The 27,899-nt window shown below is 41.9% G+C and overlaps 1 long non-coding RNA gene across 1 annotated transcript in view; it reads right to left on the reverse strand.

Moving 5' to 3' along the window:
• Nucleotides 1-1,190: 1,190 nt before the first annotated feature.
• LOC128074652 (uncharacterized) overlaps nucleotides 1,191-27,899 on the reverse strand; it is a 185,805-nt gene continuing 159,096 nt past the window's right edge. Inside the window, exon 3 of the long non-coding RNA XR_008203257.1 lies at nucleotides 1,191-1,632. This is a non-coding gene — a long non-coding RNA (uncharacterized LOC128074652). The remainder of the gene's footprint in view (nucleotides 1,633-27,899) is intronic.

The raw sequence follows: 27,899 nt of genomic DNA on the forward strand, positions 1-27,899 counted from the left end.
TCCTTTGAACATCTACAGCACTTGATACAAGCAATTTAAATAATCACTGCACTTCAAAAACTTTTGCTACCATCTTGGATTTCAGATATTACAGACTGGTGAGAGATATTAAGTAACATGTCTCAAACCATTCTTGACATCTGCTGTTGAAGCAAGAATAGACAGAAAGTCTCCAGAGAATTTACCCATTCATTTCACCACAAAATGATTGTTCCTGCCTACAATATGAGTTCTCCACTCAGGAGATATCAATTACGCAGCTCACACACACAATTCACATTTACCCTGGGATTAAAACTAACATGTAATTCAAAGAAGGTCCAACTTGTTTTCTCCTCTTAGACTTTAAACTCATGATTGTAGAGTGAGTTGACAGTGCAAAACAAAGCTCACATCTGGACGTGCTCAAACCAGATGATATTTCAACAGTGCCACAGATATCAGGAAGATATGAAGAGGGCATCAGAAAGAAAAGCGCCCACTGGGAAAAAAAAAAACGTACCAAATTATCTGCAATTATCTTCCATGTATAAAAGAGGAGTCCTTACAGCATAATGTACCCATGGTATCTCTGGCTTAAATAGGAAAGTATAAACCTCTTCCAGATAAATACTGGATAGAATGATAGAATCATCGCATCATCAAGACTGGAAAAGAACCATCCACCTATCTATGTGTTCCTCACTCACTCATGTCCCTTAGTGCCACATCTCCATGTTTCTTGAATGCCTCCAGAGACAGTGACTCCATCACCTCCCTGAGCTGCTTGTTCCAACAACTCACAGATTCACATAATCGCAGATTTGTAGGGGTTGAAAAAGATCTCTAGAGATCATCGAGACCAACCCCCCTCCCAAAGCAGGTTCCCTACAGCAGGTCACACAGGTAGGCATCCAGGCAGGTCTTGAACATCTCCAGAGAAGGAGATTCCACCACCTCCCTGGGCAGCCTGTTCCAGTGCTCCGTCACCTCACTGTAAAGAAGTTCTTGTGCTCAACATGTGCTCTCTCCCCTGGGGCATGGCTGTCTCTGGACGCTTCACAGCCACCGATGCCTCTTTTATCCCTGGCCCACCGCCCTTCCTCCTGCCTAGGAACATGCCCCCAGTCCCCGAACAGCAGCGCTGTCCTGCACCAATGCCTTTAGTGCTGCCACTGTCCCGGACGCACTGCCACCACAATGACACCGGCTGTGGAAATGATGGTGTTATTTATTTCATGACTGATGGAAAATGGAGGTGATGATCTGGGGGAGGTTGGTGTCCCCCCAGTGGAAGATGTTGTTGTCATCGCAGGTGCCTTCAGCGCCACCTTCGGTCACCATTTGACCCACAGGCTGCCAGATGGAGAGAAGCGCCTTGTGGAAATCACTCTGTTTGCGTTCTGAAGCTGAGGCCGTTTGTTCCGTTCCCTGGAAATGACAGGGCATGAGCGCAGAGAAAGGGATGCAGGCTCGTTTTGCAGAGCATTGCCCTGCAGGGCTCTGATTCTTGCGCCACTTTTCCAGCGTCCCAGGACAGCTCGGGGCAGCCCGTGGGGCTCACGGCACCTCCGGCAGGCCCCGTTTTGCATGGGAGTCTCGGCTGGCTGTCAGCCCTAGGGCCGGGCAAGTCTCTGGGGAGAGCTGCTGGACCTCTGGAGGTCTGCTTTGCTTGGAAGCCCTCACAGACCAGACCTTTGCGGTTCCCTGCTCCCCACCCTCAGTCCCTTCTGTGTATGAATCCCAAGCGCTTACCTGTGCCTGATGTCTTCACATCCATGAAAGACCTTGTTCTTCTTCCCATCCTTGGTCTTGGTGGAGCAAGATGTCAATCCAAGCCTGCAGAGCCAGTTGGAGGGCTGGCTCTTGGACTCAAACAGGCTTTGCTCCTCATGAAGGACTTGGTCTGTCTTCCTGTCCTCGATCTTGGTGGAGCAGGATGTTAGTACAAACCAGCAGAGCCAGTTGGAGGGCCGGGCCTTGCTCTCAACCGGGCTCTGCTTCTTGTGAAGGACCTGCCTTTTGTTCCCGTCCTCCATCTTTGTGGAGCAGATGTTTCGGCAAAACCAGCAGAGCCAGTTGGAGGGCTGGCTCTTGGTGTCAGTTGGTCCGTGCTCCTGGTGAAGGACGTTCCTTTGGTTGCCATCCTCGATCTTGGTGGGGCAGGTGGTTAGACCAAGCCAGGAGCGCCAGCTGGAGGGCTGGCACTCGGTCTCTAAGGGATGCACATTCGTTCAAAACTTCCTATGCTGCAGCTAATGTCTGTTTCCCCTTGTCCTGTCTCCACCTACCACTGAAAAGAGACTGGTCTCACCACTATGGCTGCTATTTATTCTATTTATTCAGATATTTATAAACCTGGATCAGGTCCCCTCTCAGTCTTCTTTTCTCAAGGCTGAACAGCCTTTCTTCTTAGGGGAGATGCTCCAGGCCCTTCACCATATTTGTAGCCCTCCGCTGGACTCTTTTCAAGAGATCCCTGTTTTTTTTGTATTCGTGAGCCCAGAACTGGATGCAGTACTCCAGATGAGGCCGCACCAGGGCAGAGTAGAGGGGGAGGATCACCTCCCTTGACCAGCTGGCCACGCTCTTTTTAATGCATCCCAGGATGCCATTGGCCTTTTTGGCCACGAGGGCACTGCTGGCTCATGGCCAAAACCTCACCACTCTTTCAAAGGAATTTCCAACCTGAATCTCCCTGGCGCAACTTGAGGCCATTCCCTTTAGTGCAGGCATGTCCAATCCAAGGCCTGCAGTCTGCATGTGGTGCAACTCAGCTCACAGTGCAGCCTCTGTGCCCTGCTGCTGTGCCATCATGGCAGCAGCAGCTCTGCCCCACTAAGTGCTCCAACCCAGCCCTGGGGCACAGGGAGATCTCAGTGCACTGCTAACATTATATGGCACTATGCTCATTTGCAAGGAAATCATGTTGGCTTTCAAAAATTACTAACTGAGAAGACACAATATGCAGAAGCATGCTGCCAATTTTGATTCATACCAAGGAATGCCTCAAAAAGACAAAACAGAGGAACTGAAAAAAGTCTGTTCACCTCAACAAAATATTTTAAATAGTTAAAACTTAAATGGACCCTACTATAAAAGTTAGTTATTTGATAGCAAATCTGATCAAAATCATTTCTTCATTGGGAGTTTGTTAAGCAGTGTATGGAAAGTATGACAGATAAAATGTGTCTTGATTAAAAAAAAAAAAAAGATTTTTCTAAAATCATTTTGTCTCACCTGACTATAGACAGGTGAGCTGAAGAAATAGGAAAATCTATCCAAAATAATATGGAGAATAAAGCTGCTAATTTCATATTTTAAGCTTTTATAATAGATGAAAATACTGATATGGCTCAACTTGACATTCTCACTAGAGATATTAATAACAAATGTAATATGAAGAAATTTCACTGAATAAATGGCTTCTTTGGTACCACTAAAAGACTAAACCACTAAATCTCTTGATTGGTATGAAGTGATTAAAAAAAAAAATACATTATTTTCTTTAACCATTGTCAACATATCTGGTACAGCTACTGATGGCACCCCAGTGATGACTGGTTAAAAACAGAGCCTTACAAATTAATAGAAGATGATGCAATTACCACCGGTTACTCACGTTTAATGAAATATCATTGCATCAGACATCAAGCAAATTTATGTGCAAAAATTTTAAAAATGGATAATGTCATTTAAATTGTCAACAATGCTATGAATTTCATAAATTCCAAGGGTCTGAATCATCACCAATTATTAAAAGTCTGGATGTTGGTTATGCAGTCATCATTTACTTTTCTGAAGGATGGTGGCTAAGTGAGGGTGAAAAGCTAAAAAGACTTAGCAAAGTGAAATCAAGTCCTTCATGGAATCAAAAGGAAAATTTGTGTTAGAACATGAAGATTAAGAATGGTTCTCAGACTTAGCATTTTTGGCGGAATTGACTGCTCATTGAAATGAGTTAAACATGCATGTTCAATGTGAAAATTACCTTATCTGTGCTATGTTTCAAGCAATAGCAGCATTTGAAATTAAGCCTAAATTGTGGCAAGCTCAAGTTACGGCAAATAATTCCATGCATTTTGATACACTGACTAAATGTAGCCCAGTTAACAGTGAAAAACATGTAGTCATGCTTTCAATTTTGATAAAGAAATATAAAAATAGATTTCAAGACTTCCAAAAAAATAATCTTTTTTTGTATACTTGTGACTTGTTCAAAGAAGGGCAACAAAGCTGATGAGGGGTCTGGAGCACAAGCCTTATGAGGAGTGGCTGAAGGAGCTGGGATTGTTCAGTCTGGAGAAGAGGAGGCTCAGGGGAGACCTCATTGCTCTCTATAACTTCCTGAAGGGAGGTTGCAATGAGCTGGGGGTCGGCCTCTTCTCTCGTGTAACCGGTGATAGGACCAGAGGGAATGGTTTCAAGCTGCGCCAGGGGAGATTTAGGCTGGATGTTAGGAAATGCTGCTTTTCTGAAAGAGTGGTCAGGCGCTGTAATGGGCTGCCCAGGGAGGTGGTGGAGTCACCGACCCTGGAGGTGTTCAAGGAACATTTGGATTTTGTGTTGAGGGACATGGTGTAGTGAGAACTATTGGTGATGGGTGGATGGTTGGACTCAATGATCCTGTGGGTCTTTTCCAACCTTGTGATTCTGTGATTCTATGATTCCATGATTCCATTTTCAGTCAACATAAAAACATTACTTGCAAATTTTCACATGGAATATACAGAGTTATAATCAAACACTCAGCTCAAAGGAAAAATTGTTTTGTGTCTCTTTACCAGACTTCCATAAGCTCTATCTTACCAGAGAAAAATATCCCTTGCTTCACAGTCATGCCTTATTCATATCATCACTTTTTGGCAGTACATAATTTGTGAACAATTATGGTCAAGGATGAAGCACAGGAAAATATTTCATAAAAATCTCTGATGGATACTTTGAGAACTCACTAGCAATGGCAACCACTGCCATCAAACTAGCCTGATGTATTAGATTCACAAAAGCAAGGTCAAACATCCCACTAATTTTATGGGTTTTTTTAAACTTCAATAAAAATACATTCAAAGTTATCTTTGTTACTTACATACATTAATTTTATTGTTTATTTTATATGCAGCCCATGGCAATTCCTGTTTGATCAATGCAGCCAAGCCAAGCCAAAGTGTTGACAATTATGCTCTATTCCTGTTGTTACCTGGGAGGAGGGCTCCATCCCCATCTCACTACAACCTCCTTACAGGGTGTTATAGAGAGCGATGAGGGCTCCCCTGAGCCTCCTCTTCTCCAGACTGAACAGTTCCAGTTCCCTCAGGTGCTCCTCATAAGCCTTGTGCTACAAGAACAAAGAACAGACTCATGCGAAGTTCTTAACTGAAAGCTATACTATTTTATGCTGACGACATCTGAGGTTACGTTCCAGATAACAAGGTTAGACCTGGACCATTTTCTCACCATTAGTTCTCTCTCATTTTGCTGCTGTCCTCAACAACAATGGGATTGTTCCCTCAACTTTCAGTGGTGAGAGATGAGGGCTTTACAGCTCCACTGAAGATGGGGATTAAACTTGTATGCGTAGAAAGATGGTTTTCACGTGCTGTGCTGGATCAGGGCCATTGTGCTCTGCACATTGCAGAGCAACACTATCTGAGGCTTATTCTCAACCCCACAGAACCCAGTGACATTATCAGAAACAGATTTTGTGCTATGAATCAGTGCCTATTGCCCAAGATGTAGAAGGGCTAGCATGGCTACCAAGATCATCCTACTGCTTTCAGAACTGCAGAATCACAGAATCACAGAATGGCCAGGGTTGGAAGAGACCTCAAGGATCATGAATCTCCAACCCCTCTGTCACGTACAGGGCCACCAACCTCTCCATTTAATACTAGACCAACTAACAGCAGAAGTTCGCACATCTTTCAGGAAACAATGGAAAATGGATATTTTACCTGGTACAAGTTCCCCAAACTTCTCAAAGTGATACAAATATTTTATAACAAGCCATTTTAGAGCGTCTGTTTTTTCATTTTTCTTTTTTTTTCTTACAGAGGCATGCATTAGAGGTTGAAGGTCAGGGATGATTTGTAGAATTTGAAGGAAATAGAATGAATCCCTCAAGAATAGAACCATACAGTTCAACTTGCAATCAGAGTCATCAGTTTACATGATTCTATTTGGGCACCCCAGGGAAGGAAACCGCAGCAAGATTTATATAAACAATTAGGAACTGTATTTTTGATTACTTCAATCTATTCCATTGAAGTTTGGCAGTATCCTCAAATAAACCAGTATTTTTTCCCCAGAAGAAAGCCTGACTGGGTTCTTATCCTTTAAATATGGTACAGCTCAGTCCAGCTGTCCCTGTTAAGCAAGAAATTATCCTTTTTTTTGGTTGTTGGTTTTTTTTTCTGTCATAAAAATACATCCCTTTACCCATTCTCTTTACCTCCAAAATCATTCTACCTTAATATGTTTTGGGGGAAAGGGTAGGAAGACTATCCCGCCCCACACTGTATGAGACTTCTATATTTAACAGCATTCAGATCTGACTTCCATTTTATCACTAGGAAATATGGGGCTGCTGTGCGAGCCTCCTTCTTAACCTCTGCCCTCAATTTTCATTCTCCCTGAAATGAGTTCAGTGGCCGTCTGTATTTCCACGTCTAGCAAGTTGAATGTCAGAATACCTGGGGTTTTTCCAACATTAGACAGCCCAAGGGAAACTACCATTAGCTTATTCAAATGTCAAGGGATGCAGCATTTTCTAACATCGATACATCACCTTTTGGCATGTGCAACTTTGAAAATTCTCATGTCTCCAAAACAGAGAGAGTATTAAAGTAGCTTCTGATATTTTCCCGCTCCCAGAGGAATTGAATGCTTATGCACAAGTTTGGAAAGAACTATGAATACAAAACTGTCTTCAACTCTGTTCGTGCTAAAAAGAAAAAGAAAGCATATGCTTTGAAATCTGATATCAACACTGTGTGGAAGCATCATGGACACAGAGCAAAGAAAACCTACATCTGTATTTTGCTGGTCCAAATAAATGCCTTGACCTAATCTGTATGAAAATCATTCAAAATATCATTTCATCTTAAATATCATTAAGAAGCTGATGTAACTTCTCCATGCACTTGTATGGCACTTAGAACAAGAAGAAGGCCTTTCAATCTGTAGATCCTACAAAGTATGGTGATTTGAGCCCCAAGTGGGTGTCCTGAGAAGTGAAAGGGGGAATGTTGTATGTAAAAACTATGGTAAGCAAGGCAGTAAATATTTTCTGTTTAAAGGCAGTGTCCCTGTACAAGAAACAGGAAAAATAAAGCTCCAGCTCTCACCACCTAAGTTCTGAACCATTTTTGAGAAATGGTCCTACTTCACTGCTGACAGCAGCAGAAGCTTAATGGGGCTCTGTTTCTAATTCAGGTACCCCAACTGCTGAGCTTTTGACCTAGTGAATGACGTGGTTCTCTCTCCATACACATATTAAGAAAATGGAATTACAGTGGGTCACAGTAAGAGTGGTGGAGAGACAAGAATTTTTCAGTGCTTCTAGTATGCTGTACTGCTTTCTGGAGACTTGCATAGGAAAGAAATAACAGAAAATAAATAAGGTTGCATAGTCAGTGCTCCAGGGCTGCCAACTTTTCCGTTTTATTGAGGCTTGTGATATTTACTTATTTCCTTAAAGTCACAGTTCCTTGAGTCTGGTGACTATATGTCAGTTTTATTTTCATTTCTCAAGAATGTTTCTATCTTTTTATGGTTGGAGAAGAAAGCTTGAAGCTTGAAAAATATGAAGACAAATAAAAAAAGGAAGCCAAGAATACTGTGGAAGGTGGGAGGATGAATTAACTGGGTTTTCAGTTTTCTGACAGTCTTATGCTTTTTCTCTCGTTCATTTGGAGGGACTCTATGAATGCCAGATTTTGTATGTGTAGAACGGCACTAATTGACAGAGGACTGCTTCATGGCCTTTTCCTAGTTGGGTCAAAAACTGAGCATATGGTTTAAAGGAAAGAAATAGCTGTGCAGTCTTTCTGCAGCCCTGGAGTTGGAGAATGGAACAAAACAGACCGAGGTACATGTACTCTAAATAGATCAGATGTATTCAGGAAGAAACAATCCTCTCATTTTGTCCCTCTGCCTTACCATGAGGTGAGTCCTTTCTGTATGTAGTGGCATACTTGAAGTGGACAGGAATATGTTACATGTCAGGATGTGATCCCCAGATCAAACAAATGACTGTCCTGGAATTGTGATTCCACTTGCAGTCTCCATTGCCTTGGCCATAGTAGATGCTGCAAGAAGGAGTTTCCCTGAGGCTTTCCACTTTAGGGGTAAGGATAAACTTTGTCAGTAATACTGCTACAAGGAACTGTTAGGGGAAAAAGTTGCAGAAGATGCACCAGTTCAATACAACAAACAGCATCCCTGAACTCTGCACACTTGGCTTTCCCCAGTCAAACTCCCAGCTTCCAATTAAGCTTATAAGGAAAACAAGAAAATATGGTTGTGGCTATGAAATGTAGTATGTATTATATAGTATGTATATGTCAGAATGTAGGGAACCTGCGCTGGATTGGAAAAATTAATCTTTTCAGAGAAAGAGGACAGAGTTCTGGCTATGGAATGGGTGAGACTTCACCGTGTTTCTAAGGAGATCCCAGGCAAGTGGTGATACAAAGCTTCCCCTTATTGAGCAGGAGAGCAATGCACAGGTGCTATGCAAGTAGGAGAACCGGGACCAATGTTGTGATTACTGCTTAAGATATATAATTCCAACTTTTTGTTTTCTTGTGTAATGGTAAGCAAAATAATCGGTCTGGACTTAATTTCTTTCATGTCTAAGAAAAAGTTATCCCTTCTTTTTAATCACATCTTTGGAACAGAAAATATTCTTCCATACTAGAAAACTAGGACCACATTTTCAGTGCACGATACACCACTACTGTAGCAAAAAGATTATGAAGACAAAGCAACATTTTGCAGGCGCACAGACGGTAAGCACTTTTTGATGGCATGATGTCTCTCACAGACAATTTGCTGTTGACTTGTTCTACTGTTTCCCATCCTCATAAGCTGGAGATATTAAGAGTCTTGTTTGCAAATTTCAACTTTCATTGCTCAGACAAAAACACTGAAGATGAAACTTTGGGGTAAGAACTAGTCAGTTTGAAGAAAATGTGCTGGCTGGCTCTTTCTGTCACAGCATCCATGATAGACACATTACACATTTTCAGCCAAAAAAAAAGGAAAAAAAAAGGAAATAAAAAAGGAATAAATTCTACTGCCCATTGAAACAAAGTGAAAGCTTTTTGCCATAATATAATTAGCCTCTGGAAATATTTCAAATTAGAGGGTTTTGTTTCTGGTTTATTTTCTATTAATTTGTGCATGTGAAATATATGGTCAACAACATAAAAGATAAATAGTTAAAAGGTAACATCTGTGCACACATCACTTGGAGCTTTTTGACCAAATCATACAAATTTTACAATGAAAATTGTACATTTGAAAAACACACATTATGTACAGAAAAAAAAAAAAAACCTCAGGGATTGTGGTTGTGTTTGAGCCCAGGGTGAGTGTTAGAGCTGAGGCCATCAGTCCAGCTAAACTTTTAGCCTGCAGAGACTAAGCAGGGGTGTTTCTGAGAAGAGTGAATCAGAAAGTGTAGCATTTCCTGATACTGCTCTGCAAAAAGTGCTGAAAGAGCAATGATCATACGACCAATCCCCTCTGAAATAGAAGTGTGCTGTCTTCAGCAGGGTCAGTCAGTGCTTGCGTATTGATCAGAGCCTTCCAAGATATTCCCTTACCCACACTAAAGAAAATAGCAGTACCCTCTGTTAGACTGTGGTCGTTAGCTTGCAGCGGGGCTGGGGACTGGATGTGTAGGTACTTGGTGGAATAGCCTCATCAGTGTTGTACCTCGAGACTGTTTACATGGCTGTGTGGACAGGACTGCAGCACTACCAGGTGCGAGAAAGTTCAGGAGATAGCACTGCTTTAGACTGCGCATGTGCTGGCTTAAGAGTAAAATTTCTACTTATTGCATTCACAAATATTTGAGTGGACTTACGTGATCGCTCATCATACACTGCTTTTGAAAATGTATATTTACAAGCACTGGTGGTGGTTCTAAAATTTTCTAGGCCAGCTGTGCTTCAAAGCTCTTAGAGGTAATATATCCCATTATATTCAGCTTCCAGCTGGAGGCGTGGTGGAAAACCCTACTCAAAATGCTGGCCAAAACTATGAGTGGATCATTTTCCTTGGGTCACCAAACCACAGGTTTGGAATTCCTAAATCACCACAAAATCCTTCAGCATCAGTGCCAGGCACAAGCAGCAAGACTAGAAGTTGAAATAGCAACATGAAGGGAGAATATCCATGTTGCTCCATCTGGAATTTGTCAGTAATGCTTGAAACTGCTAAGCATTACCCCAGCTCCCCCCACTTTGATATCAGCAAAACATGATTAGATGTGCCTTCACACTAATGATAAGCCCTTCACCACAATGATATATGATGAATGAAGAGATTAGCTAAGCGGCTAGCCTTTGTGCTGACAAGGATGATAAATGCATCATTTCAGAATTAAACATCTATTGGGCAGAGCAGCAGAAAAGGGAGAGCTGGAATCACTGATTGGGGCATGGCATGGAGGGAAAGCGTCCAGTGTTTTGGCTGTACCATAGGCACAGCTTTTGGGTGCCATTGCACATTTACGTGTGTATCTCATTGCCGAGTTTTCCCCTCTACCCTGCTCCTGAATCCCTTCATCTCTGCTTACTTCTTTAGGATGAGAGGGAATGGCTTTACATTGCCCCAGAGGAGGCTCAGGTTGGATATTAGGAAACTTTTCTTTTCAGAAAGAGTGGTGAGGCACTCTGGCACAGGCTGCCCAGGGAGGAGGTGAAGGCACCGTCCCTGGAGGAGCTCATGAGAAGGGCAGACGTGGCACTGAGGGATGTGGTGTATGGGCATGGTGGGGGTGGGTCAGCAGTTGGACTAGCTGCTCTTACTGCTCTTTCCAACCTTAGTGAGTCTGTGACTCTAGCTTGGGAAATTTCAAGGTGCAATTTCACTGAGCATGAGGTCATTTTATCCCCACAAGTATAGTGCACATCTGACTGGGCTGCATCTTTCCTTAGAGGAGTGGAATCAGGCACATCTCTTTGTGGGTACAGAGCTGTGAAATCTCATGCTGAAGAAGAGGTCAGACTGCAGCATCCATGTGGCTCCTCCAGCCTTGCAACCTGCAAATATTCAGCCAGAATCTGATAAGTGGATGCAAACTAGTGAGGTTTTTTCCACTGTTGTTTAATTTTGTGTGTATGTGTCTTTTAAGGTGTTGGTTTGTGGTTTTTTGTTGTTTTTTTTTTTTCTTCAGTTGGATTTAATGCAGCAAGATCGAAAAGCATAAGAAGCCACCAAAGGATAGGACTAAACAAGGCCTCAAAACCTAGAATAAGCACAGTATCTTGTAAGTAATGAATGACCATGCCAATTACAGCCATCTAGTGGGCATACGTATGAAGCAAAGAGCCATGAACAGAGTGATGTCCCCTGTAATGCTGTAACACATGCCTCTTCCATGGTCTGAGCTACGTTCCTAATTAAAGCAGCCACCCCAGGCACCTGGGAACATGACACTATGCAGAACAAGGGCTGAGCCACAAAATTCAGATTCTTTCACCAAGCCCTCTTAGGTCTGAAGGTATTTGCATCTAGGGCTCAGGCATGTCTCTGCTAATAGTGTAAACATGGCTGTAATTGCAATAATCTTTTGATATTTTAAGTGCAGGAACAAGAGAAAGAAAAGCTTTCGTTCTTCGCGAACACTTTGCCTTGAATTTCATCAGCAGGGGATGCATGTATTATTCAATCATACACCTACCACTATTATGAAGTTGCTCTTAATTATACTACAAGTGGAACCTCTCAGGTAATCAGAATTCAGGGCTAATGCATAGCTATTCCCCCTTCAATTTATAATAGACACAATTAATCCAATTTAGAATTTCAAGTTTTCAGTGATTATTAAATGCAAACAAGTGCTCATTTTTTGCTTGGAGGTGGGCATTTTTAAAAGCATATCTCTTTTTCTAGCCCAGTAATGTACAAAGTAACAATGCCACTAAAGAAGGAAGAAAATTAACTTTAAGGAATGATGACAGAACAGGAACAGCAGTGTGCTTGGACAAAGCACTGTGGGGGTACACTTACCTCCCCCTGCCCACCTGGCAGTGCCTTTTGCTGGTGTGGTGCCTCTATTTCCCTTCTGCTTTTCCCTCAGGAGCAATTTACATCGTAAAACTGGTTATAAACTAACAGCAATGATTCAGTGACAGGGCCTCTGTTACAAACCAGCATCTTTGGCATCTCTTTTGTTTCCTGAGTTCCTAGTAAACGTGAAAGATCAAGTGATATGCTCATGACATTCCTTGAAGGAAGGAACCATATGCTGTTCTCAAGAAGCAAACCAAGGCTCGCAGCTTATGGTAATGCAGTTCCCAGAAAAAAAAAAAAAGAAAAAGAAAAAGAAAAAGAAAAAGAAAAAGAAAAAGAAAAAGAAAAAGAAAAAGAAAAAGAAAAAGAAAAAGAAAAAGAAAAAGAAAAAGAAAAAGAAAAAGAAAAAGAAAAAGAAAAAGAAAAAGAAAAAGAAAAAGAAAAGGTGTGTACAGAATTGGAAGAAAAATCTTTCCATGCCCAGGAAGCCATTACAGCTCTGGAAGCAGGGATTGCTCAGAAGAAGAACTGCCTCTTTTCTCTCTCCTAAGTAGAAAATATATCAAACCTGTAAAATTTTAGCATGCACTTTCTGATTTATTGCTGTGCATTTATGTATCATACGTCACGTCAACACAACATATTAATGCAAATCCAAAACTGTTAATGCATTGTGTTTGCTGTGTATTTATAGATGGTGCATCAGCCAGTACCTTGATTTCCTTCACTTTGTGCCTTAACTTAAAAGCACCCCTTACACTACCCCCCACCTCAAAAAAAAAATAAAAAGAACAAAGCAAACAAAAGTTTGAAATTGACCCCTTCCCTATTCCCCTCCACCCCAAACATAAAACAGCATAAAAATAAAAAGTTAAACACAACTTTTTTTTTTTTGCTGGGAAACAGAAGGAATAGGTGGGGAGAAAGCGAGATGGAAGTCACAACTGTTTGGAGGAGTCTCAGCTCTGTATTTTTAGATGTCTCCGGTTGTCACAACTGTGAAGAAATCCCAAGCTGAGCTTTTCTAAAGCAGCAGTGTGGGCTTGTAGCAGCAGAGGAGCCTGAAACAATTGCTCCAAGAAATATAAACTGCTTCACTCCTCACAGCAAAGATACTGAGACGCTTGAATGCAGCTAACTGCTAACTGCTCATGGACCATCAAAACATATCAGCAAACATATGAGCTTGGTGCAGAGTGCCTTTCTCTTTTGCACTGTCTGTCAGAGATGCCCAGAAGACCGTGGAAAGAAACAGTTTGGTTTTCCAGTGCATGTACTGGTGGTAATCCAGATGTTTTCCCATGGGATGAAGCTAAATTGGATGGAAACACCTAAGCCATTTCCAGAAGAAGCTCAGATACATCAGCACAGCATCTTTACCAGAAGAGATGATATACAGCAAAGCAGCACTGAAAACTTCATCCCAAATCTGCATACACTGCTTCCAGCATCCAGGGTACAGACCGAGACAACCTGGTATTGCAGCTGCATGGTTGATGATCTCCATAAAAGCCCTGGTCAATGGCCCTGCTACAAGCTCTGGGTCTTCATGAAGTCAATCTCCCTTTCATTACACGAAAAAGGTGTCTACCACTCCCAAAGATACAGAGGCATTTGGAAAAAAAAAAAAAAAAAAGACTGGGTAGTCTCTGCTTTCTCTGCTTTGTTTTCAATGCGATTCACTCATTTTTTCCTTTATTTTTGATTTCTCTGTTCAACATCCCCATAGTCTACTAGTGTCAGTGGTATAGGTCTTCCTAATACAGTGAAAGAATGGGAAAATTGGGCTACAACTATTCCCAAAAAGCAGCATCAAGGGAGATAGCCCACTTCCTTGCATCAGCAGCTATTATGATCTGATATTGTAGTGGCAGAAGCTTAGAGAAAAGTTAACTTTTAACACAGAGAAGGCAGTATCTGAAAAGATTAATACTTGTGATGAGCTGCCTCTAGGCAAGACGGAGCTAAGCTAGTACTAGTCAGACCAAAATCTATATAAAAGCCACAAAGATACCATACTTTTAATTTTACAAAAATTAGAACTTGAGGGCAAATGCATTTTTTTTATCACTTTGACTTTTCTTGCAGCAAAGCTTAATATTTTTTATATCTTATTTTATAAGTTTCTGATAATCAGATACGGATGATGTAATCTGACTTTAAACCAAGTTTGCTCCACTACTATTTTTTTAACATACTTCTTACTTCTTTACAATAAAGTTGTTAACTCTTTATTTTTTCATCCAATTTCTCTACAGTGTAGTCAGGAGAATAACAAAAAAAAGTCAAGAGTCAAGACCCAGACCAACCATTATGAAGAATGTGGCCTCTCTAGATGGCACAGCACTGAACTGAGTACACACACATCTCTCTATACCCCATGCTTCTGTGCCACAGGGGATCCTTCTAACAGTCTTGATATACGGACGCACAGGAGATGTGATGAGACATTTTTCTTCCCATCCATTGCATTAGTAAGGCAACACTGGCAGCTTGGTCAAGTGCTCAGATATCAAAATGATGCTGTGAGTTGGAAAGGGACACACAAATCTATGTGAGGAACAGAGAAAATGCCTGGTGGAAAAAAAATGGCAGAGTTGAATCTGCTAATCAGAAAGAACTGGAAGGTGACCTAAAGGCAGTCCATCTCTGCAAGGGTACCCAACATGAGCCAGAAAAACTCTTCACTCTTGTGGAAACAGGCAAAACATAAACCTATGGAAGCTAAAGAGAAGAAATACAAATTAAAAACACAGTAAAACAAACGTTTCAAGTGCTCTGAGAGTGCTTAACCTAAATAAACTACCCAAGGAAGTGGTGAATTACCCATCATTCAGTGCCTTCAGAGCCTCAGTGCACCTTTCTGGAAGCTGCCTCAGAAAAACACAGGGTTTGGGCTGCAGGGTAAGTGAATGAAGTACAGTATGCTATTATGTACAGGAAGTTTGGTGATTTACAGGTCCCTTCTTGCCTTCAGCTCTCTGTGTTTAGCTGCTCATAACTAAGGGCCAACTCCATGTTGAAATGTATCCTGTTCTTTCTTGCCTTTGTATATGCACACATGAATGTACAATCTACAGAAATGTGTTTTTCCATGTTGTACTGTGTTACCTCTTTTCAACATAAAATAGCATAGCATAAAATAGGCCAACTCCACAGGTTCTGGGACCATTCTAGAGCACACTTCCAGGAAAACACATCATCATAGTGAGCCATCAGCCTGTGCATTCTTCAGAAGCACAAGATTCCCTTGGATAGAGATTCCACTACACACCAGATGTTCTCATTGGAGTGCATCTTGAGTGTCCCCTGGAGACACTCAAGGTCAGGCTGAATGGGGCTCTGAGTGACCTGATCAAGCTGTAGGTGTCTCTGTTCATTGCAGTGGAGTTGAATGAAATGTTTTTAGTGGTCCCTTCCAACTCACATAATCCCATGATTCTAAGGTTTTTAAGCCTCTCTGCTCACAGAATGGCTTGAACTGAAAGAGACCTCAAAGATATATAGTTCCAATCCAGGGTTGTCAACTGTAGATCAAGCACCAGATCAGGCCCCATCCAACCTGGCCTTGAAAACCTACAGGATGGGGCAGCCTGTGCCAGCACTTCACCATTCTTTCTGTGAAAGGCAGACTACCGTTGTTAGGATGCTGATGTTATAACTCAGTGAAGCTCCTCCAATGCAAGGAGCAGTACAGCTCTAGATGACAAATTTGGCATTAAGGCAAATCCAGTAGGGTCAGCACATTGGTTGCCCGACACAGTGACCAAAACAAAGTCACTACTCCACGCCAAAGCTTTCCTCAATATGCTGAGCTGATGAAATCAGTCTGCTGTGCTTCATCCTGACGTAAGGATCTTTCATCCATACAGACGTGTCTTTGGACCTTATTCTGTTGTCTCTGAGCTTTCTCATCAGTCCCTTTTGATGCACTGCTTTGTTTCACTCAGGTCTTCTTGTTTTCTGCTGTTGCTACACAGATTTTTATATTTTCACATCTGTGTTCAGGTTCATGTCCTTTCCCAGTCATTTGGAAGATCTTGGTCCTTGCCTGCTGTCAGAACTGCTTTGCTCCAACCTACCTGAGGGCTCAGCAGGCACTCTCACTGCATCTTACTTAATCAGGTTACCTTTTACCTGCTCAGTACCCAACGGCTTAACCAAATGAACCCATCTCTCCTCCTAGCAGAGATGTTGGGGCGAAACCTAGCCCATAGTGATGAACCTCAGAGCCTGAACTAAGGCACACACAAAAGCAAATTTGGCATCAGAGATCTACAATCTGGTATTCAGAGATATTTTTAGGGGACTCATGGTTAAAACTGGTGCCAATTCTTTTTGTCTTGTTTGAAGGATGTAGCTTTTATGGCAGGACCTCAAACCCGACAGAAGGTGCTTGTCATAGAAGGGAGGAAACTTAGAAATCAAACTATTCAAAATACTTTATCTGCCATCTATATTATTAATACAGCATATATCTTTTCAAGGAAAAGCTAAGGGTAAAGTGGGAAATTATTTTAACGAGATTATAGAAATTGTAGGAAATAGAGCTAGAAAGGATCTCAAGTACCTTGTAAAAACTCTTTCACCTCCTGCTTTTGAGAAAGAGGACAGTGGCCATTGTCACGACTCTTAAAGAATAAAATATAATTCATCTCATTTCTCTGCAGTGCTTGGCTCTTCCTTGCTCTTCATGTGTGCTTTCACTATAAGGTTGAGTACAAAAATAACCACACACACACACACACAAATAAATAAATAAATAAATAAATAGTTTTAAAAATCCAATAATAAAAGAAATAAGTGGGAAAGTGCTGCAAGTAACAGAAGCAAAGAAGAATCTTTCCTTAAGGAATCCAATGGAGCTTCAGGTCTTCTAAGCCAAGCCATACCAATAGTGGGCACAACTCAGTGCTGTTGCAGCTTCATTCAGCAGTTGAGGTATTAGAAGAGCTAAAGGGGAGGGTGGGTTTTAGCATAAACAAGGACCTCTTTCCACAGGCTTCTTTTTCTTGCTTCCAATTTCATAATTAAGCAGTTAATCCTGCTAACACATTGCTTGTTGCTTTAATTTCAAGCTTGTCTAGCTCTTAAAAAAATACTGCAGTAAATCTGACAGGCAGAAAAAAAAAAAAAAAAAAGTGCTTTTTTCAGAAAAACCACAGCTTCCCTGAAAAGCAATGACATAGACAAAACCTGCTGGAGTGGCTGTGACCCAAAATTGGGGTGAGAATCCCGGAAAGTGGGATGTGTTTCCTACCGTGCTCCAACAGTTGGGATACAACCATGGCCAAGGGTCAGGCAGTGAGGAGGCAACAAATAGCAGCAGGTAAAATTGGTATGAGAACAAAAAAATCTGAAATAATTTTTTCTTTGATCTACAGCATGTTTTCTACCAGCCGGGATAACTTTATTTTTCTCAAATTTGTTGATTGCTTTTGGGTTATAATGATTTTTTAATTGGTGTTTAGACATATTTATACTCTTAAAGGATCATGATTTTTCAGGATAATTAGCTACTGATTTCCAGAAAGAGAAAATCTATTTACTGAAAAACTGCAGTGGTATCAAAGGGAGAGCTATTTCTTTCACTCTCTGCTCACTTTAGTGTATCAGCAGTCCTCATCAGGACTTGTTTCTAGTGCCTGGAATGGGCTTTGTTGATGCTGGGTGTTCCAAAATGTGAACTTAATTTTCTCAGCATTTATTCTGCATGGGTAATCTTGATATGCTTGAACTCTGCAGCAATCGTGGTTGCATACAAGCAGCAGCAAACATTCCTTACAAGCAGCACAGACAGAACATTTTTAACTAGCCACAATGCCTTTTAAAAAAGGGGTGTCTTTCTAAGTCAATGCTTAACCAGGCTTTGTACTTCCACTTGCACAAAATAACTCCAAAGAGTGGTAATACAACCCCTCTCTTCTGTATGCTGGATAAGTGTCACTTGTCCAAGCCTGGGCTGACCCAATGAATGCTTTGCCAAAGCTCCCACAGTTGGCACTTGAGTCAAAATTATTGTTCTTGATTTTAAACAAGCAATGTTGATCCCAGCACTGGCCATATGATGAACACCAGATTGGCTGATGTTGGCAGGAACACTGTGGGTCCATCTGCTCCAACACTTGCTCCAGAAGGTACACCCCATAGCAGGGTGACTAGGGCCATGTCCAGGCAGCTTTGGAAGATCTCCAAGAAGAACCCACAGCCTTTCTGGGCAAACTGTGCCAGTGTTCTGACAATGACACAGCACGGAAATGCTTCCTGCTGTCCAGAGGGAAACTCTTGTGTTCCTGTCTGTGTCCACTGCCTCTTGTCCAGTGACAAGAGTATTTATGGACATAGATGAGATCCACCTGAGCCTCCTCTTCTCCAGGCTGAACAGTCTCAGCTCTCTCATATGAGAGAGAGTCCCTTCATCATCTTAGTGACATTCTATTGAACTCTCTCCAGTATGTCTGTGTCCCTTTCCTATTGATATGCCAGCACTGGATCCAGAACTCCGGATGTGACCTCCCCAGTGCTGAGCAGAGGGGAAGAATTGCCTCTCTTGACCTACTGGTGATAGCTCTTGCAGCTTGGTTTTGTGCATAGTTTTTCTTCTCCTTGGTGCAGCTGATTTAGGTACCATCACCCATAGCTTCCAAAGCAGCCCTATTGCAGGGGATTCCACCCTTACTGCTTCTATCAGATGAGCCCTTTTCTTCTTCTCATCCACAAAAGGGATGAAATAGCACTCAGAAGTCCACAAGTGCAACTGTGTGCCACCAATGCGACTTGTGGCTACAGCTGGAAGTGAGCCATTACCTGGATGAATTTGCATGGTATCTGTCGCACATTTACACAGTGGAAGCACAGATCTGGGGAAGAAGGCTTGCCTGCATGCTGGGGCTTATTCATCTCAAATAATCTCAAGCCATCATCTGGACCTTTCTGTGCTGGGCTAGGACTGTGACAGCCTCCCTCGGTCACAGCATGCAGATACCAGCCTGGCCTTTGGAAAGCAGCTTACCTTAATGAAGTGGTGTGATTTTCCCGCGTCTTGGCGCCCAGATAGCATGCTGGGCAAGCTGAAAGCCTGTGGAAATGATGAGTCACTGGTGTTTGCATGAGGTTTTTCTAATTCCTTCTTCTTTTTTGCTACTATTTTTTTTTTTTTTTCTGTACTCCCAGCTGCTGCGTATTCTATCACTTGCTATGGAAGAAAACTGTTCAGTGCAGAGATGCGGTAGAATGGGAGCCCAATCCGCTTCATTTTTTTTCCAGTTTGTAGCCTTTGTTTAAAATCCCAATAGCAAGTCAGGAGGCACTAAAGACCATCACTGAGACAGAGGTGACACCTTTTCCATTTTTAATTCAACTCCAAAAGCAATTTTTTACTCCCCACTTTTCCCTCTGCTGTGATTCATAAACAGAATACACATTCAAGCTGAAAAATATCAAAAGATTCTTATTCATTTTCATGACAAACCAAGTGTTGAGCTTTCTTGACTTATATTCTGGTAACACTCATTTCTCAAAGCAAATGGTCACTTGAAATCTAATCCAGGAATATCTTCATAGGCTGAGAAGGAAAAGTCTCAGTTTGCACCAGGGGAGGTTCAGGTTGGGTATTAGGAAAAAGTCCTCAGAATGAGTGGTGAGGCATTGGCACAGGCTGCCCAGGGAGGATATGGAGTCACTGTCCCTGGAGGAGTTTGAGAAACATGGGGATGTAGTATTTAGGGACATGGTTTAGTGGTTATTATTGGCAGTAGGTGTACAGTTGGACAAGATGATCTTAGATGTTTTTTCTAACTCTAGTGATTCCATGACTCTATGATTCAGCAGGGATCTCACTGACCCAGGACTCCCACTAGGAACCAATTTGAAAGTGAAACTGGAGAAAATCTCAGTGACGTATAAAAATTGGTAAATATGGACATAGTGCAACATGGACATCAGCAGTGTTAACTGAGGAAGCCTGGTCTCCTATGGATCTACAGCTTGCAGTGTGCTCTCTTTTGTGCCCTTATCCCAGGGATAAATGTCTTTCTCATCAGTCCACCCCCTGCTCTGTTGGAATTTGTCAAAAAATAATCTCCTTGGGGCCACTGCTAAATGTGATTGAAGCTCCACAAGTCAAAAAACCCTGGGGGAGAGAGTGACAGATAGATAGATGCACATAGAGTATGAGCCCAGAAGCCTTGTTTCAGACTGAAAGCAGGCTGAAAGCTGGTGTAGTTGCATTCAGAGTGGTATCCTGCTAATTTAAATCTACCAGTGAGCATTTCCAAGTGCACCAATCAGAGCCAAAAGAACAGGTTGTTTGCTTATGAAGGGAACGCCTTAACCATTTAGCTCTCAGTTTTGTCGACTGATGGGGAAATGCAGTGCTACGTGGGCAATCAGACTGGGAGATCACAAACACTCCTTCCAGATTTAAAATATGCAGAAGCATGAAAGAGTGTAAAAAATGTAAATTGGAGGAACCAGCTTCTATCTGGATCGAATAAATGAAGGATCATTGAAAGATGACAGGGTTTGTGTGGAAACAGTAGTTAGAGAGTATGCTTACACATATGCTTATAAACTTATATACACTTCTGCTTACAAACAGCGCCAGGAATATTCCCAAGTGCTGGAACTCAGTCCTCTACACTGCTGACTGGTTGGGAGTCCCTGACATCACTCATCCCAGGCCAAGTCCCTTTTCTAAGCTGTGGAACAGATGTTAGCATGGACTAAAGGCCAAGAGGCAGCTTGGCAGCAGCCTCCCCGTTTTATAAGGATGGAAAAAAAAAAAAAAAGGTTTAACAGCATGGAGACATCTCAAGCTGACAGAATACCCACATGGAGATGGAGAGATATTTCTGCAGCACCCATCGATGCCAGCTGCACAGCAAAAGGAGCACAACTACCTTGAAGAGAATCTGTGCAGCATGGGACAAGACTGTGGGAGGAAGAATGGGAAGAGGTATTCACATACAGCTCCTTGCTCTTCTGCTTCATTGTTCTTTAGAGCTCCCCCAGGAGGACCAGAGGTCCTATTGGATATCCCAGACCATGCTGAACTGTATTCTGGAAGGAATCCTAGCTATGTGCTGAGCCCTCTTCGAGTGCCCCATAGCTCCAAATCATTTATAGCATTAGCAATCTGCTATTTCATATTCCGGGACAAGCCAATAGCCCGATATCCCATCAGCCTCAACACTGGACAACATCACCAGGGCTCTATTGGAAAAAGGACTCAAACTTCTACATACATTTTATTTCAAAGGAGGGAGAATTTTGGAATGGAGGCCAGCACAAACTCCCCAAGCTCTGACACACTGTCTGTTTCCCCAGTCCTCACACCTCACCTATAGTTAGATCCAAACTCCAGGCCTCTTCCCACTTGCCAAAGGCATATTCCCAACTACAGCAAACTGCTCCAGCCATGGCATGGAGCCACTTTGGTCACTCCTTGTGTGGCTGAGACTATGTGAGGTTCAAAGATGTACATTTGCCTCATCACTGAGAACCTGTTAGACCACCCACCATGTGAACTTTCCTTTCTGGAAGAGAGGAGATCTTCCCTGTTCATCTAACAGCCTTGTGCTCCTTGAGCTCAGGAATATGGTGGATCAAATTCAGTTTAAAATTCAGATGTACAAATGTCAAGAAATATCTGTAGGTGTAGATAATATCCAGTTCAAACAGGTGATGAGACTCCTCACAAATATGACTGTCCCGGCAAGCTAGATCTCTCTTCTTATTCTATATGATCACTTTCTGCCTGAGGCGGACTCCAGCCTTCCTGCAGCTATTCCCTGAAAACCTCCCTTCCTTCCATGATGCCTCCAACTCATCTCTTCTGCCATGTAGAACTGTTCTTCTTACTGCATCATCCCCATTACTTGTCCTAATGCAGTCTCTAGATATCTCTGATATACTTATCATCTCCATGTACTAACTATACCTACAGTGATCTAATCTAAAGGGTTCCCAGGAGAAAGAAACACCAAGAGGCTCTTGATTCTTCAGTGAGAGCCTTAGTGTGTACTCTGAGTCAGTCTGAATCATAGACTCATCAAATGGCTTAAGTTGGGAGCAACCTTAAAGGTCATTGAGCTCCGACCTCCTGCAGTGGGCAGGGTTGGCAACACTAGGCAGCCTGGGGATCCTCTGAACAAAAAGAGTTCTTGACTTCCAGCCCAGGGCACCCTTCCTTCTCATGCTCACTTCATTTTCACTTCCTCCCATCAACAAGAGATGCATCTTTCTTTCGCATCATAAACTCACCTCAAAACCAGTGTTGCTTAAAAAAGGAGACCTAGCAGTGGGTTATTGAAATGGGCAGGCAAACTATATCAGTATATCACAGAAAAGGTCACCTGCAAGTATTTAAAAACTGCATGTTCTGGTATCTAATGGGGCATGGATGCACGTATCAAGCTTGTGTTGATTGCCATTCTGGTTGAAATGTGCTGATGGGCACATTTGAAATTCACCTCCACTTACTTTATCTCTTGTAATCTGCCAGGGGAAAAATTTCCTTTCCCTTGGTACATCACGAGAAGAGAGGGAGTTATTTGCTACAAGCAAAAATGCCCTCAACCTTCACAGCCCTATCGCTTCTACCAGCAGGAAAATGTTTGCTTTATCCTATTTCACTGCTAATCCCCAACATCGATATGCAAAGCCTTCTCATCAGGTTTGATTGGGATGTATAAACGAATGCTGCCTTTCCCATCCAGTAATCCTTCTCATATCAGCATTTATTTTCAGTCTTTGCCCTGAGGAGGAGAAGCTTCACAAATGTTAAGACATTGGGATGTTATAAGTAATATCTATAGGAAAGCATAAGCCACACATTGGTAAGAACACCAGCACAATCTTGTTTATTTATTTTTTTTCTTGTTTATTTATTTATTTAACTAAATGATGAAACCATCAGGAGCTGAAGGACAGATTCCCACACTGCATTTATGTTAAAAAGCCCTGTAAGAAGGGGGAACACGATAAGCAGGGTGCATGTAAGGCAGTGCTTGAGTGGTGAAGGGAAAACCTTAATCCTTTGCTGAAGGCATTTAAACCACAGGACTATGTTTCTTCCAAGTTAAATTTGATGTTCCTCTGTAATATCTGTGAGTGCACCTTTGTGAAGCTGCAAAAGTTAATGTTTTATATCCGATTAACTCGAGTGGGTGAGATATGTGATAATGACGGCATGTATTTAAGAAAGACAGGGAAATGGATGGGGTGGGTACCAGCTCCCTCTGCATTTCTAGGAGGGAAATCTGGGAAACAAGGGCTCCACTGTGGTAATTCAGGCTCAGGTACATGAAACTGTCTGCAATCCACTTAAGATCTGTTCTCAGTTTCCCCAAATGCCAGATGAAGGGAATGTTTATCCTTGGGAGATTATGGAGATTAATCCGTTAATGCTTTTAACTAATTCTCATCTTTTGAAGATAGAAATCTTTACACGAGTGCTGGATACTATTAAGTATACAAACGCAAAAAAGAGTGGAAAAATAAATCAGTTTATTTTTGAAACAGATTATTGCATCAAATGTTATACATTATATAAAACAAACAAAAATTATAAATCATTATTCTCTCTTGGTCTTGAAATGCCATGTAGACTCCTTGCAAACATTGCTTGTGCTTTAAAAAGAAAAACAAACATTTCCATCTCTTTTAGACAGTCCTTTCCCTTGACAGGACCAAGGACTTCATAACTCCAGGAGTCATTTTTCACTCTGTCTTTTGAATAGTGCTGCTGTGAAAGGAAGTGGAAATCGGTTATCGCTTTGAGTTTCAGTGATGACTTTTCTTCATTCCCAAAGGAATAATTTCTTGCCATCTGCAGAATCAGAATTAAAAGGAAAACAAAGAAAATGATTTCAGGTGATGAAGAGCACAAAGCAATAAGTGACAAAAAAGGAAATGTGTTCAAGTAGAAAACTTTCTACATCAAACCTCACCAAAGAAACCTGTATGGAGCAATTCACTGGAATCTGGGTGCTGGAATCTCTTGTCCCTCCCAGACAGCAGCAGATGGCCCTCAGTGAGGAGCTCTTCCAAACTGAAACTGGGCCTGAGGAGCCAGGAGGCTGTTTCCTAAATCAGCCCCTTAGCCATCATGTCGTACACTGGAAGTGCCATGATTTTCCCTCTTTCAAAAGGCGGTACGCAAGTGAAACCTGAACTGCCTGGAGTCAGTGAATTCCAGCAAGCAAAGAAAGGGGTAATTTCTTCTGTGAGAAGGAAAATCTGTTTTTTTCCAAATTTCTCATTCAATCTCCACTTGATGTGGAGTCGTGTTTCCTCTCCAGTATTACTGGGGTTTATTAATAAAGCCTGGCTATTAAGCAGCTGTTGCATTTTACTTCAAAGGTGGCTCCATGTGTGTGGAGAAGAGGATGATCTCCATCTACAGCTCATAAAGAGTTTTATATAAATGTCCATTACCCATGTAATGGCAACAGCCAACAGTTTTATTAGGCAATATAAAAAGATAATGGGGATATAAACTGTAATGCCTCAGGGCAGAAGCCAATCAATGACTGTGTGGAATTATCCAGAAGAAACTTTCTGTTCACAAGTTATCCCTTATCATGTACTAGGGTATTTCTTACTTTTCTCCACAAAATATGAGGAAGCACTTTCTCCAGGCCAGGCTGATGCATCCCACTTGTGTCTGGTTGGGTCAAAGTCTAGCAATTCCTCAATTCCTACCGCACTGCATAAATGAAGTGTGATACTTTGCTAGATCAAATAATTGATCTAATTGATCAAATAATCGAGCAAATGAAGATTAATCCAGGGATTTTTCCACTAAATTTATGCTTACGAAAACAACTCTACATATATATACATATATATATTTTATCATTGAATGAGTTTAGCTCAAGCTATTTCCTTGCTATTCCCAAGTCTTTCAAGTAGCAAAATGAGATAGCAACAAGCTCCTGTTTTTCAGATGGTGAGGAGGACCCTGACAGCGTGATGAATTGCAGAATTACAGAATGTTTTTTGTCGGAGAGGACCTTAGAATCATTCTCACACAGCCTGCTGCCATGGGCAGAGATATGTCTCCCTAGACCAGATTGCCTAAAGTCCTGTTCCAACATGACTTTGAACACTTCTAATGATGGGGCATCCGTAATTCCTCTGGGCAACTTGTTCTAGTGTCTCATCACCCTCACAATAAAAAATTTATTCCCAGTATGAACCTCCAGTAATGCAGAGAGTTACAGTCTCATATTTTGCCTTGGGAGTCTAATAAAACCTGTTGGGCCTTCCCTGTATCACAATATTGCACTTCTCATCTTTGGGAGGCACACATTCCTTCAAATAGCCTTCAGTTTTTCTAACTATCCGCTGAGGTCTCCCCTTGCAGTGTGTGCCTCAAGTGCTTCTACCACTCTTCTCTGGTTTTACTTTCTTCTAGTCCCTTACAGAAGCATCATTCCCCAGGCAGTCCCTAACCTGAGTTCCTCAAGCTCTTTATCACTTTCTCCAGCTCTCTCCTAAGTGTGCCTCTTAAATCTCAACTCCTTCATCTCTACATTTGTTCTCCTGTTGTCTTAAGCTCACTTTTAGTTGGCTCCTTCCGTTTGCCCTTGCCACTTCACCCTGATGAAGTTAATCTCCACAGCTAATTGAAGTATATGAAATAAGCAGAGTTTGACAACCTTACTGCATTCGTATCATACACCCTTATGTCTCCAGAAACCCTGGGGAATTTACAGAGCAACAGTGAAATGTAAGAAAAGCCTTTAAAAGGCTTGAAATCTTGCTAGTAGGGAAATAACTGTATTTTGTCTTAGAATGAAGCCTTTCACTAAGCCTTTCACTTCACTTTGTGAAGTGGCCTCTCGGACATAACACAGAAACCACTGCTACTTTCAGGGAATGTCTTTCCCATGGGTTACTGTCTCTTCACCAGTCAACAATAGCCACGATCTCTTCACAGTCTGCTCAAACCAAATAAGGGAATCAGAGACATTTGAGTTGGAAAGACCCCTTATGGACCATCTAGTTAAATCCCCCTGCAATGAATATGGATACCTACAACTAGAGCAGGTTGTTCAGAGCCCCACCCAACCTTGATGTCTCCATAGATGGGGCATAAATGGGGCAACCCGTCCCAGTGCCTCACCACCCTTAGTGTAAAAAATGTTTCCTTATATCCAGTTTAATCTTCCTCTTTTAGTTCGAAATCATTTTCCCTTGTCCTTTCGCAACAGATGCTGCTAAATTGTGTGCCCCATCTTTCTTATAGTTCCCATTTGGATACTGAAACACCTTTCTGTCTGAGAAGGGGCTGTGAGAGAAGAGGGGATATCTCTGTTGGATGGAGTGAAAGAGCCTTGATTTGTGGTGTTTCTAAACGAATTAGTTATGTATGTGTTGGAGGCTGTGTTGTTGAGGTATACTTGGGTGTGGAAAAAGAAAAGCTTCTACTTTGAGTGGTTTGTGATATAGATCATCTTGCAGCATTGCTTTTGATATATGTTTGGGTGTAGATTATTTTCCAGGGAAATTCAGAGACAAAAGATTGATCCCACTGGAGACTGCTAGGGTAGGACTGAAAGCAAAATCTTTTCAGCCTATCTTTCACTAGGTTTAAATCACGCACATCAACCTACTGGGTTTCAATGCAGTGCTCCCTCCGAGTTTGCAGCTTGGTTTGCTAAGGAAATGACTTGTTCAGTCACATTGCATGTGAGTCTCTGTCAGTCAGCCTGCTTTTGCTTTCAAAACTTTTGAATCTCTGTTCAGAAGTCCAGGGATCTCAAAGATATTAAATTCCTATCAGACTTAAAAACATATGGTGGATGTCCCATCCCTGCAGACACTCAAGGTCAGGTTGGATGAGGCTCTGAGCACCTGATGGAGCTATAGGTGTCCCTGTTCTTTGCAGAGGAGATGGAATAGATGGCTCTTAATTGTCCCTTTCAACTCAAACGATTCTGTAATGATTCTATGATTCTATGAAACTACTAGTTACCAATGAAATTCAGTCTACAAAGAGATACTATCACTTCTCTAAAGTGGAAAACATCTCAATTTGCATCTTAATAGAAACTAGAGAACCCATTTCTGCTCTTGTGGCCCCAGGATAAGTGTTGTAACCGAGGCTTAGTTGCACAGATGGAAGGAAATGATACAGCTTCTTGATTTTCAGTTGGTATAGAACAGACAAAAATTAATCAGATCTTTTCCTAGTTGTTGCAAATTGCCCCACAAAGCTTGCACCATCTGTAAATAGGCATTTATCAACATCCTCTGCCCTTGTTGTTCCTTGAATCTCCCTTTAGCCCCTACACAGAGACGAATCTGGGTACGTAATTGGCAGAGATGGTAACATTTGTAGGAAAATGCAGAAAGGGTAGCAATAAATACATGCTTTCTAAATCTGGACCTTTTGATTTCTCGGGTCCATCTGGTGCACTGAGGAGCTGAAGGGCAGCAGGCACACAACAGGTACCAGCACTCACAGCACAGTGACGCACCAATCTGACTGAGCTGTATCTTAGGATGAATCATAGAATCACAGAATGGCTTGGGTTGAAGGGACGCCAAGGATCATTAAGGTCCAACCTTTTGCCACAGGCAGGGCCATCAATGTCCAGATCCAGTACTATCTTGATAGACTTGTCATTTTTTGTCCTTTCATCCTGCATGGTCTTTTGTACTCC

This window comes from Tympanuchus pallidicinctus, unplaced genomic scaffold (genome assembly GCF_026119805.1).
Source record: "Tympanuchus pallidicinctus isolate F22 unplaced genomic scaffold, pur_lepc_1.0 scaffold11, whole genome shotgun sequence".
In the NCBI taxonomy this organism is placed as follows: Eukaryota; Metazoa; Chordata; class Aves; order Galliformes; family Phasianidae; genus Tympanuchus; species Tympanuchus pallidicinctus.